We start from the raw sequence: 12,568 nt of genomic DNA, 5'->3' as shown, positions 1-12,568 counted from the left end.
ACAGTAATATCATTCTTGATGTGGTAGTTGTTGTTACTATATAATACACGTACAGCATACATACACTGACTACATGTATACATATATGCTTTCCTGTATTATACACACAATTTTTAGATGAGGATAATAACTATTTCCTACGTAGTAGGTTGGCAGACAGCAACCGCCCATGGAGGTACTACTGTCCTGCCAAGTGAGTTTAAAAGGAAAGCCTGTAATTGTTTTACATGATGGTAGGATTGCTGGTGTCTTTTTTTCTATCTCATGAACATTCAAAATTTCAGGTATGTCTTGCTACTTCTACTTACACTTAGGTCACACTACACATACATGTACAAGCATATATATACACACCCCTCTGGGTTTTCTTCTATTTTCTTTTTAGTTCTTGTTCTTGTTTATTTCCTCTTATCTCCATGGGGAAGTGGAACAGAATTCTTCCTCCGTAAGCCATGCGTGTTGTAAGAGGTGACTAAAATGCCGGGGGCAAGGGGCTAGTAACCCCTTCTCCTGTATAAATTACTAAATTTAAAAAGAGAAACTATCTTTTTTCTTTTTGGGCCACCCTGCCTTGGTGGGATACTGCCGGTTTGTTGAAAGAGGAAGAACACTTCCTTTATTTTCTATTACAGTAATATCATTCTTGATGTGGTAGTTATTGTTACTTTATAATACAGCATACATGTACATACATTGACTACAAGTATACATACATGCTTTCCTGTATTATACACACAATTTTTAGATGAGGATAATAACTATTTCCTAGGTAGTAGGTTGGTAGACAGCAACCGCCCAGGGAGGTACTACGGTTCTGCCAAGTGAGTGTAAAACAGAAGCCTGTACAGGGGACCCTTCATTTTCGTCAGTCTCTGTTATTGCCGATTTCGGTTTTGGCCGACTTTTTTCGTTGATATTTTAGTTCTGTTTTTGTTAATTACCTCCGTTTTCATCGATCGCATGGAACCTGTCCAGTCCTCAGCACGCCGACAAAGCCACCTCCCACATGCATTCTCAGCCTGTGTAGCACTGTTTCTCGGCAAGTGAACATATCCTGCCAGGTTCTATGAAACTTCGTAATAATCCATTGTTTTTGCCACTTGTTTATTGTGTATCTGCTAAATAAGCGACCATGGCCCCAAAGAAAGCTCTTAGTGCCAGTGCTTTGGTAAAGAAAGTGAGGAACACCATAGAACTGAAAAAAGATATCCTAAAAAAGTATGATAGTGTCATATGCATTGCTGAACTCGGCAGGATGTATGGGAAGTCGCCATCAACAATCAGCTCCACTGTGGCAAAGAGAAAAGAAATCATTGAAGCTGATGTTGTGAAAGGGGTGAATGCGATAACCAAACAAAGATCCCAAACAACTGAAGTGGAGAAATTGTTGTTGGTGTGGATCAGAGAGAAAGAGTTAGTAGGAGATAGTGTTGTGCAGTCTATAATTTGTGAAAAGGCAAGGCAGTTGCACAACGATCTCATAAAGAAACTGCCTGAAACAAATGCTGATGTAGGTGAATTTAAGCCCAGCAAAGGCTGGTTTGAAAAATTCAAGAAGTGAGGTGGTATGCACAGTGTTGTAAGGCATGGTGAGGGTGCCAGTTCAGACAAACAAGTGGCTGAAAAATTTGTGTGGGAATTCAAATGTTATATAGAGGCTGGAAACCTCCAACCCCCAACAAGTGTTCAATTGTGATGAAACAGGCCTGTTGTGGAAGAAAATGCCAAAGAGGACCTACATTATGCAGGAGGAAAAGGCACTCCCAGGACACAAGCCTATGAAAGACAGACTAACTCTCTTGTGTGGTAATGCTAGTGATTTAAAATAAAGCCTTTACTGGTGTATCACTCCGAAAATCCCAGTGTTTCCAAGAAAAACAGTGTTGTCAAGAGTAAAATTGTGTGTGATGTGGAAGGCTAACAGTAGGGCATGGGTCACCAGGGAAATTTTCCTGGAATGATTCAATGAAGTGTTTGGCCCGAGTGTGAAGAAATAACTCCTGGATAATAAATTGCCACTCCAGTGCCTCCTGTTATTGGACAATGCTCCTTCTCATCCTCCAGGCTTGGAAGACCAATTGTCTAAGGAATTCAGTTCCTTAGACAATTGGTGCATACCGTCCTGCCAAGTGAGTGTAAAACGAAAGCCTGTAATTGTTTTACATGATGGTAGGATTGCTGGTGTCTTTTGTCTGTCTCATAAATATGCACAATTACAGGTACGTCTTGCTACTTCTACTTACACTTAGGTCACACTAAACATACATGTACACGTTTATTTACACACACTCATCCGAGTTTTCTTTGATTTTATCTCAGTTCTTGTTCTTATTACTTTTCCTTTTATATCCATGGGGAAGTGGAATAAGAATCTTTCCTCCATAAGCCATGCGTGTTGTAAAGGTCAACTAAAATGCCGGGAACAATGGGCTAGTAACCCCTTTTCCTGTAATAATTACTAAAAAGAATAAGAAGAAGAAAATTGTCAAAGTGGGAAGTCTGAATGTGCGTGGATGTTGTGCGAATGATAAGAAAGAGATGATTGTCGATCTTATGAATGAGAAGAAGCTGGATGTCCTGGCTTTAAGTGAAACAAAGCTGAAGAGGGTGGGTGAGTTTCAGTGGAGAGGAATAAATGGAATTAGGTCAGGGGTTTCAAATAGAGTTAGAGCTAAAGAAGGAGTAGCAATAATGTTGAAGGATGAGCTATGGCAGGAAAAGAGGGACTATAAATGTATTAATTCAAGGATTATGTGGAGTAAAATAAAGGTTGGATGTAAAAAGTGGGTTAAAGTAAGTGTAAATGCACCTGGGGAAGAGAGAAGTACAGAGGAGAGAGAGTTTGGGAAATGTTGAGTGAATGCGTGGGGAGTTTTGAACCAAGTGTGAGAGTACTTGTGGTTGGGGATTTTAATGCTAAAGCGGGTAAAAATGTTGTGGAGGGAGTAGTAGGTAAATTTGGGGTGCCAGGGGTAAATGAAAAAGGGGAGCCTTTAATTGAGCTATGTGTAGAAAGAGGATTGGTAAAAAGTAATACATATTTTATGAAAAAGAGGATAAATAAATATACAAGGTATGATATAGCATGTAATGTAAATAGTTCGTTAGATTATGTATTGGTGGGTAAAAGGTTGATGGGTAAGCTCCAGGTTGTACACGTTTATAGAGGGGCAACTGATATATCGGATCATTATCTAGTTGTAGCTACAGTTAGAGTAAGAGGTAGATGGGATAAGAGGAAAATGGCAACAAGTAAGAGGGAGGTGAAAGTGTATAAACTAAGGGAGGAGGAAGTTCGAGTGAAATATAAGCAACTATTGGCAGAAAGGTGGGCTGGTGCAAGTATGAGTAGTGGGGAGGGGGAGAGGGGTTGAAGAGGGTTGGAATAGTTTTAAAAATGCAGTATTAGAATGTGGGGCAGAAGTTTGTGGTTACAGGAGGGTGGGTGGAGGAGGAAAGAGGAGTGATTGGTGGAATGATGAAGTAAAGGGTGTGATAAAAGAGAAAAAGGTAGCTTATGAGAGGTATTTACAAAGCAGAAGTGTTATAAGAAGAGTAGAGTATATGGAGAGTAAATGAAAGGCGAAGAGAGTGGTGAGAGTGCAAAAAGGAGAGCAGATGACAGAGAGGGAGAGGCACCGTCAAGAAATTTTAATGAAAATAAGATAAAATTTTGTTATGAGTTAAACAAGTTAAGAAAGCCTAGGGAGCAAATGGATTTGTCAGTTAAAAACAAAGTAGGGGAGTTAGTAGATGGGGAGATGGAGCTATTGGGTAGATGCCGAGAATATTTTGAGGAACTTTAAAATGTTGATGAAGAAAGGGAGGCGGTAATTTCATGCACTGGCCAGGGAGGTATACCATCTTTTAGGAGTGAAGAAGAGCAGGATGTGAGTGTGGGGGAAGGTGCGTGAGGCATTACGTAGAATGAAAGGGGGTAAAGCACCTGGAACTGATGGGATCATGACAGAAATGTTAAAAGTAGGGGAGGACGGTGTTGGAGTGGCTGGTATTTTTGTTTAATAAATGTATGGTAGTAGGTTGGTAGACAGCAACCACCCAGGGAGGTACTACCGTCCTGCCAAGTGAGCGTAAAACGAAAGCCTGTGATTGTTTTACATGATGGTAGGATTGCTGATGTCTTTTGTCTGTCTCATAAATATGCAAGATTACAGGCATGTCTTGCTACTTCTACTTACACTTAGGTCACACTACACATACATGTACACATTTATTTATACACACTCATCTGAGTTTTCTTTGATTTTATCTTAATAGTTCTTGGTCTTATTAATTTTCCTTTTATATCCATGGGGAAGTGGAATAAGAATCTTTCCTCCGTAAGCCATGCGTGTTGTAAAAGTCAACTAAAATGCCGGGAACAATGGGCTAGTAACCCCTTTTCCTGTAAAGATTACTAAAAAGAATAAGAAGAAGAAAATTGTCAAAGTGGGAAGTCTGAATGTGCGTGGATGTTGTGCAGATGATAAGAAAGAGATGATTGTGGATGTTATGAATGAGAAGAAGCTGGATGTCCTGGCTTTAAGTGAAACAAAGCTGAAGGGGGTGGGAGAGTTTCAGTGGAGAGGAATAAATGGGATTAGGTCAGGGGTTTCAAATAGAGTTAGAGCTAAAGAAGGAGTAGCAATAATGTTGAAGGATAAGCTATGGCAGGAAAAGAGGGACTATAAATGTATTAATTCAAGGATTATGTGGAGTAAAATAAAGATTGGATGTGAAAAGTGGGTTATAATAAGCGTGTATGCACCTGGAGAAGAGAGAAGTGTAGAGGAGAGAGAGAGATTTTGGGAAATGTTGAGTGAATGCGTGGGGAGTTTTGAATCAAGTGTGAGAGTAATGGTGGTTGGGGATTTCAATGCTAAAGTGGGTAAAAATGTTATGGAGGGAGTAGTAGGTAAATTTGGGGTGCCAGGGGTAAATGTAAATGGGGAGCCTTTAATTGAGCTATGTGTAGAAAGAAATTTGGTAATAAGTAATACATATTTTATGAAAAAGAGGATAAATAAATATACAAGGTATGATGTAGCACGTAATGAAAGTAGTTTATTAGATTATGTATTGGTGGATAAAAGGTTGATGGGTAGGCTCCAGGATGTACATGTTTATAGAGGGGCAACTGATATATCGGATCATTATTTAGTTGTAGCTACAGTTAGAGTAAGAGGTAGATGGGAAAAGAGGAAGGTGGCAACAACAAGTAAGAGGGAGGTGAAAGTGTATAAACTAAGGGAGGAGGAAGTTCGGGTGAGATATAAGCGACTATTGGCAGAAAGGTGGGCTAGTGCAAAGATGAGTAGTGGGGGGGTTGAAGAGGGTTGGAATAGTTTTAAAAATGCAGTATTAGAATGTGGGGCAGAAGTTTGTGGTTATAGGAGGGTGGGGGCAGGAGGAAAGAGGAGTGATTGGTGGAATGAAGTAAAGGGTGTGATAAAAGAGAAAAAGGTAGCTTATGAGAGGTTTTTACAAAGCAGAAGTGTTATAAGAAGAGCAGAGTATATGGAGAGTAAAAGAAAGGTAAAGAGAGTGGTGAGAGAGTGCAAAAGGAGAGCAGATGATAGAGTGGGAAAGGCACTGTCAAGAAATTTTAATGAAAATAAGAAAAAATTTTGGAGTGAGTTAAACAAGTTAAGAAAGCCTAGGGAAAATATGGATTTGTCAGTTAAAAACAGAGTAGGGGAGTTAGTAGATGGGGAGATGGAGGTATTGGGTAGATGGCGAGAATATTTTGAGGAACTTTTAAATGTTAAGGAAGAAACAGAGGCAGTAATTTCATGCACTGGTCAGGGAGGTATACCATCTTTTAGGAGTGAAGAAGAGCAGAATGTAAGTGTGGGGGAGGTACGTGAGGCATTACGTAAAATGAAAGGGGGTAAAGCAGCTGGAACTGATGGGATCATGACAGAAATGTTAAAAGCAGGGGGGGATATAGTGTTGGAGTGGTTGGTACTTTTGTTTAATAAATGTATGAAAGAGGGGAAGGTACCTAGGGATTGGCGGAGAGCATGTATAGTCCCTTTATATAAAGGGAAAGGGGACAAAAGAGACTGTAAAAATTATAGAGGAATAAGCTTACTGAGTATACCAGGAAAAGTGTACGGTAGAGTTATAATTGAAAGAATTAGAGGTAAGACAGAATGTAGGATTGCGGATGAGCAAGGAGGTTTTAGAGTGGGTAGGGGATGTGTAGATCAGGTGTTTACATTGAAGCATATATGTGAACAGTATTTAGATAAAGATAGGGAAGTTTTTATTGCATTTATGGATTTAGAAAAGGCATATGATAGAGTGGATAGAGGAGCAATGTGGCAGATGTTGCAAGTATATGGAATAGGTGGTAAGTTATTAAATGCTGTAAAGAGTTTTTATGAGGATAGTGAGGCTCAGGTTAGGGTGTGTAGAAGAGAGGGAGACTACTTCCCGGTAAAAGTAGGTCTTAGACAGGGATGTGTAATGTCACCATGGTTGTTTAATATATTTATAGATGGGGTTGTAAAGGAAGTAAATGCTAGGGTGTTCGGGAGAGGGGTGGGATTAAATTTTGGGGAATCAAATTCAAAATGGGAATTGACACAGTTACTTTTTGCTGATGATACTGTGCTTATGGGAGATTCTAAAGAAAAATTGCAAAGGTTAGTGGATGAGTTTGGGAATGTGTGTAAAGGTAGAAAGTTGAAAGTGAACATAGAAAAGAGTAAGGTGATGAGGGTGTCAAATGATTTAGATAAAGAAAAATTGGATATCAAATTGGGGAGGAGGAGTATGGAAGAAGTGAATGTTTTCAGATACTTGGGAGTTGACGTGTCGGCGGATGGATTTATGAAGGATGAGGTTAATCATAGAATTGATGAGGGAAAAAAGGTGAGTGGTGCATTGAGGTATATGTGGAGTCAAAAAACGTTATCTATGGAGGCAAAGAAGGGAATGTATGAAATTATAGTAGTACCAACACTCTTATATGGGTGTGAAGTTTGGGTGGTAAATGCAGCAGCGAGGAGACGGTTGGAGGCAGTGGAGATGTCCTGTTTAAGGGCAATGTGTGGTGTAAATATTATGCAGAAAATTCGGAGTGTGGAAATTAGGAGAAGGTGTGGAGTTAATAAAAGTATTAGTCAGAGGGCAGAAGAGGGGTTGTTGAGGTGGTTTGGTCATTTAGAGAGAATGGATCAAAGTAGAATGACATGGAAAGCATATAAATCTATAGGGGAAGGAAGGCGGGGTAGGGGTCGTCCTCGAAAGGGTTGGAGAGAGGGGGTAAAGGAGGTTTTGTGGGCAAGGGGCTTGGACTTCCAGCAAGCGTGCGTGAGCGTGTTAGATAGGAGTGAATGGAGACGAATGGTACTTGGGACCTGACGATCTGTTGGAGTGTGAGCAGGGTAATATTTAGTGAAGGGATTCAGGGAAACCGGTTATTTTTATATAGTCGGACTTGAGTCCTGGAAATGGGAAGTACAATGCCTGCACTTTAAAGGAGGGGTTTGGGATATTGGCAGTTTGGAGGGATATGTTGTGTATCTTTATATGTGTATGCTTCTAGACTGTTGTATTCTGAGCACCTCTGCAAAAACAGTGATAATGTGCGAGTGTGGTGAAAGTGTTGAATGATGATGAAAGTATTTTCTTTTTGGGGATTTTCTTTCTTTTTTTGGGTCACCCTGCCTCGGTGGGAGACGGCCGACTTGTTGGAAAAAAAAAAAAATGTATGAAAGAGGGGAAGGTACCTAGGGATTGGTGGAGTGTGTGTATAGTCCCTTTATATAAAGGGAAGGGGGACAAAAGATATTGTAAAAATTACAGAGGAATAAGTTTACTGAGTATACCAGGAAAAGTGTATGGTAGGATTATTATTGAAAGAATTAGAGGTAAGACAGAATGTAGAATTGTGGATGAGCAAGGAGGTTTTAGAGTGGGTAGGATATGTGTAGATCATTGAAGCATGTATGTGAACAGTATTTAGATAAAAGTAGTGAAGTTTTTATTGCATTTATGGATTTAGGAAAGGTATATGATAGAGTGGATAGGGGAGTAATGTGGCAGATGTTGCAAGTATATGGAATAGGTGGTAAGTTACTAAATGCTGTAAAAAGTTTTTATGAGGATAGTGAGGCTCAGGTTAGGGTGTGTAAAAGAGAGGGAGACTACTTCCCGGTAAAGGTAGGTCTTAGACAGGGATGTGTAATGTCACCATGGTTGTTTAATATATTTATAGATGAGGTTGTAAAAGAAGTAAATGCTAGGGTGTTCGGGAGAGGGGTGGGGAATTAAATACAAAATGGGAAGTGACACAGTTACTTTTTGCTGATGATACTGTGCTTATGGGAGATTCTAAAGAAAAATTGCAAAGGTTAGTGGACGAATTTGGGAGTGTGTTTAAAGGTAGAAAGTTGAAAGTGAACACAGAAAAGAGCAAGGTGATGAGGGTATCAAATGATTTAGATAAAGAAAAATTGGATATCAAATTGGGGAGGAGTATGGAAGAAGTGAATGTTTCAGAGATTTGGGAGTTGACATGTCAGCGGATGGATTTATGAAGGATGAGGTTAATGATAAAATTGATGAAGGAAAAAAGGTGAGTGGTGCATTGAGGTATATGTGGAGGCAAAAAATCTTATCTATGGATGCAAAGAAGGGACTGTATGAAAGTATAGTAGTCCCCCCCCCAGTACCAACAATACCACCAGTCCGATGACATTCTTCTTTGCAAATATACAGGGTCTAAAGCCAGCAACAAACAACAAAATACCTTTCATCCGTGGACTGCTTGCAGAGGCAAAGGCAATGTTCGCAGCTTTCACTGAGACCCACATAAAGGATCACTTAGACAACGAAATATGGATCCAGGTTACAACCTATACAGATGTGACAGAGTGAACAGGCAAAAGGGGGGGAGGGGGGGTTGGACTGTACATTGCAGAGTCACTTGTTTGCACAGAACTGCTTAATGCCTCAAATGATGTAGTGGAAGTTTTAGCAGTAAAGGTCAAGAACCAAAACCTAGTCATTGTGGTAGTCTACAAGCCTCCGGATGCAACATCCCAGCAATTCCAGGAACAGCTGTTAAAAATTGACCACTGTATGGAAAATCTTCCAGCTCCTGCACCCAACATCTTGCTCCTGGGGGATTTCAACTTAAGGCACCTAAAATGGAGGAATATAGCAAATAATATTGTTGCAGTAATAACACCAGGAGGCAGCTCTGATGAAAACTCACACTCACACGAGCTTTTAAATCTCTGCACAAAATTCAATTTAAACCAGCAAATAATAGAGCCTACTAGAATGGAGAATACACTAGACCTCATCTTCACTAACAATGATGATCTGATAAGAAATGTCACCATATCAAAAACAATATACTCAGATCACAACATAATTGAGGTTCAGACATGTATGCGCAGAGCCCCAGACCGACAAAATGAGATTAGTCACGAGGGAGCATTCACCAAATTCAACTTCAATAACAAAAACATAAAGTGGGACCAAGTCCTAACCGATATAAGCTGGGAATATATACTAAGCAACACAGTCCCCAACTTATGCCTAGAACAGATTAACTTGGTGGCACTCGATGTATGCACAAGACTTATTCCTCTAAGAAAAAGAAAAGGAGTAGATGTAAAATAGAAAGAGACAGGCAACGGAAAAGAATAACAGAGCGGCTAAAAGAGGTCAATCTATCTGAAATGCGTAGGGAGACACTGGTCAGAGAAATAGCAAACATCGAACTTAAGCTAAAGGAATCTTATAGGAGTCAGGAATCGCGGGAAGAACTAAAAGCCATAAATGAAATCGAAAGAAACCCTAAGTATTTCTTCTCCTATGCCAAATCAAAGTCGAGAACAACGTCCAGTATTGGGCCCTTACTTAAACAAGATGGGTCCTACACAGATGACAGCAAGGAAATGAGTGAGCTACTCAAGTCCCAATATGACTCAGTTTTTAGCAAGCCACTAACCAGACTGAGAGTCGAAGATCAAAATGAATTTTTTATGAGAGAGCCACAGAAATTGGTTAACACAAGCCTATCTGATGTTATCCTGACGCCAAATGACTTCGAACAGGCGATAAATGACATGCCCATGCACTCTGCCCCAGGGCTAGACTCATAGAACTCCGTGTTCATCAAGAACTGCAAGAAGCCCGTATCACGAGCCTTTACCATCCTATGGAGAGGGAGCATGGACAAGGGGGTCGTCCCACAGTTTCTAAAAACAACAGACATAGCCCCACTCCACAAAGGGGGCAGTAAAGCAACAGCAAAGAACTACAGACCGATAGCACTAACATCCCATATCATAAAAATCTTTGAAAGAGTCCTAAGAAGCAATATCACCACCCATCTAGAAACCCATCAGTTACACAACCCAGGGCAACATGGGTTTAGAACAGGTCGCTCCTGTCTGTCTCAACTATTGGATCACTACGACAAGGTCCTAGATGCACTAGAAGACAAAAAGAATGCTGATTAATATATACAGACTTTGCAAAAGCCTTCGACAAGTGTGACCATGGCGTAATAGTGCACAAAATGCGTGCTAAAGGAATAACAGGAAAAGTCGGTCGATGGATCTATAATTTCCTCACTAACAGAACACAGAGAGTAGTAGTCAACAGAGTAAAGTCCGAGGCAGGCACGGTGAAAAGCTCTGTTCCACAAGGCACAGTACTTGCTCCCATCTTGTTCCTCATCCTCATATCTGACATAGACAAGGATGTCAGCCACAGCACCGCGTCTTCCTTTGCAGATGACACCTGAATCTGCATGACAGTGTCTTCCATTGCAGACACTGCAATGCTCCAGGCGGACATCAACCAAATCTTTCAGTGGGCTGCAGAAAACAATATGAAGTTCAACGATGAGAAATTTCAATTACTCAGATATGGTAAACAGGAGGAAATTAAATCTTCATCAGAGTACAAAACAAATTCTGGCCACAAAATAGAGCGAAACACCAACGTCAAAGACCTGGGCGTGATCATGTCGGAAGATCTCACCTTCAAGGACCATAACATTGTATCGATCGCATCTGCTAGAAAAATGACAGGATGGATAATGAGAACCTTCAAAACGAGGGATGCCAAGCCCATGATGACACTCTTCAGGTCACTTGTTTTATCTAGGCTGGAATATTGCTGCACACTAACAGCACCTTTCAAGGCAGGTGAAATTGCTGACCTAGAAAATGTACAGAGAACCTTCACGGCGCGCATAACGGAGATAAAACACCTCAATTACTGGGAGCGCTTGAGGTTCCTGAACCTGTATTCCCTGGAACGCAGGCGGGAGAGATGCATGATTATATACACCTGGAAAATCCTAGAGGGACTAGTACCGAACTTGCACACGAAAATCACTCACTACGAAAGCAAAAGACTTGGCAGACGATGCAACATCCCCCCAATGAAAAGCAGGGGTGTCACTAGCACATTAAGAGACCATACAATAAGTGTCAGGGGCCCCTAGACTGTTCAACTGCCTCCCAGCATACCTAAGGGGGATTACCAACAGACCCCTGGCAGTCTTCAAGCTGGCACTGGACAAGCACCTGAAGTCGGTTCCTGATCAGCCGTGCTGTGGCTCGTATATTGGTTTGTGTGCAGCCAGCAGTAACAGCCTGGTTGATCAGGCTCTGATCCACCAGGAGGCCTGGTCACAGACCGGGCCGCGGGGGCGTTGACCCCCGGAACTCTCTCCAGGTAAACTCCAAGTAAACCAACATGGGTGTAAAGCTTGGGTTGTAAATGCTGCAGCGAGGAGGCGGTTGGAGGCAGTGGAGATGTCCTGTCTAAGAGCAATGTGTGGTGTAAATATTATGCAGAAAATTCAGAATGTGGAAATTAGGAGAAGGTGTGGAGTTAATAAAAGTATTAGTCAGAGAGCTGAAGAGGGTTTGTTGAGGTGGGTTTGGTCATTTAGAGAGAATGGATCAGAGTAGAATGACATGGAGAGCGTATAAATCTGTAGGGGAAGGAAGGCGGGGTAAGGGTCGTCGTCAAAAAGGTTGGAGGGAGGGGGTAAAGGTGGTGTTGTGGGCGAGGGGTTTGGACTTCCAGCAAGTGTGCGTGAGCGTGTTAGATAGGAGTGAATGGAGACGAATGGTATTTGGGACCTGACGAGCTGTTGGAGTGTGAGCAGGGTAATATTTAGTGAAGGGATTCAGGGAAACCTGTTATTTTATATAACTGGACTTCAGTCCTGGAAATGGGAGGTACAATGCCTGCACTCTAAAGGAGGGGTTTGGGATATTGGCAGTTTGGAGGGATATATTGTGTATTTTTATACGTATATACTTCGAAACTGTTGTATTCTGGGCACCTCTGCAAAAACAGTGATTATGTGTGAGTGAAGTGAAAGTGTTGAATGATGAAAGTATTTTCTTTTTGGGGATTTTTCTTTCTTTTTGGGTCACCCTGCCTCGGTGGGAGACGGCCGACTTGTTGGAAAAAAAAAAAAAAAGTCTGGGTGTCGAACGGATTAATTCCATTTACATTATTTAAGGGGGAAAATGGTTTCGGTTTAGGCCGATAGCTCTGGAATGGATGGATTAAA

The 12,568-nt window shown here is 41.1% G+C and overlaps 1 protein-coding gene across 1 annotated transcript in view; it reads right to left on the bottom strand.

Moving 5' to 3' along the window:
* Nucleotides 1-12,568, bottom strand: part of LOC128687037 (protein tolkin) — a 449,316-nt gene that overhangs the window by 80,292 nt on the left and 356,456 nt on the right. The window lies entirely within an intron of this gene.

Source organism: Cherax quadricarinatus, chromosome 7, assembly GCF_038502225.1.
Source record: "Cherax quadricarinatus isolate ZL_2023a chromosome 7, ASM3850222v1, whole genome shotgun sequence".
Classification (NCBI taxonomy): domain Eukaryota; kingdom Metazoa; phylum Arthropoda; class Malacostraca; order Decapoda; family Parastacidae; genus Cherax; species Cherax quadricarinatus.
This window is presented reverse-complemented; position numbering and strand designations above follow the sequence as displayed.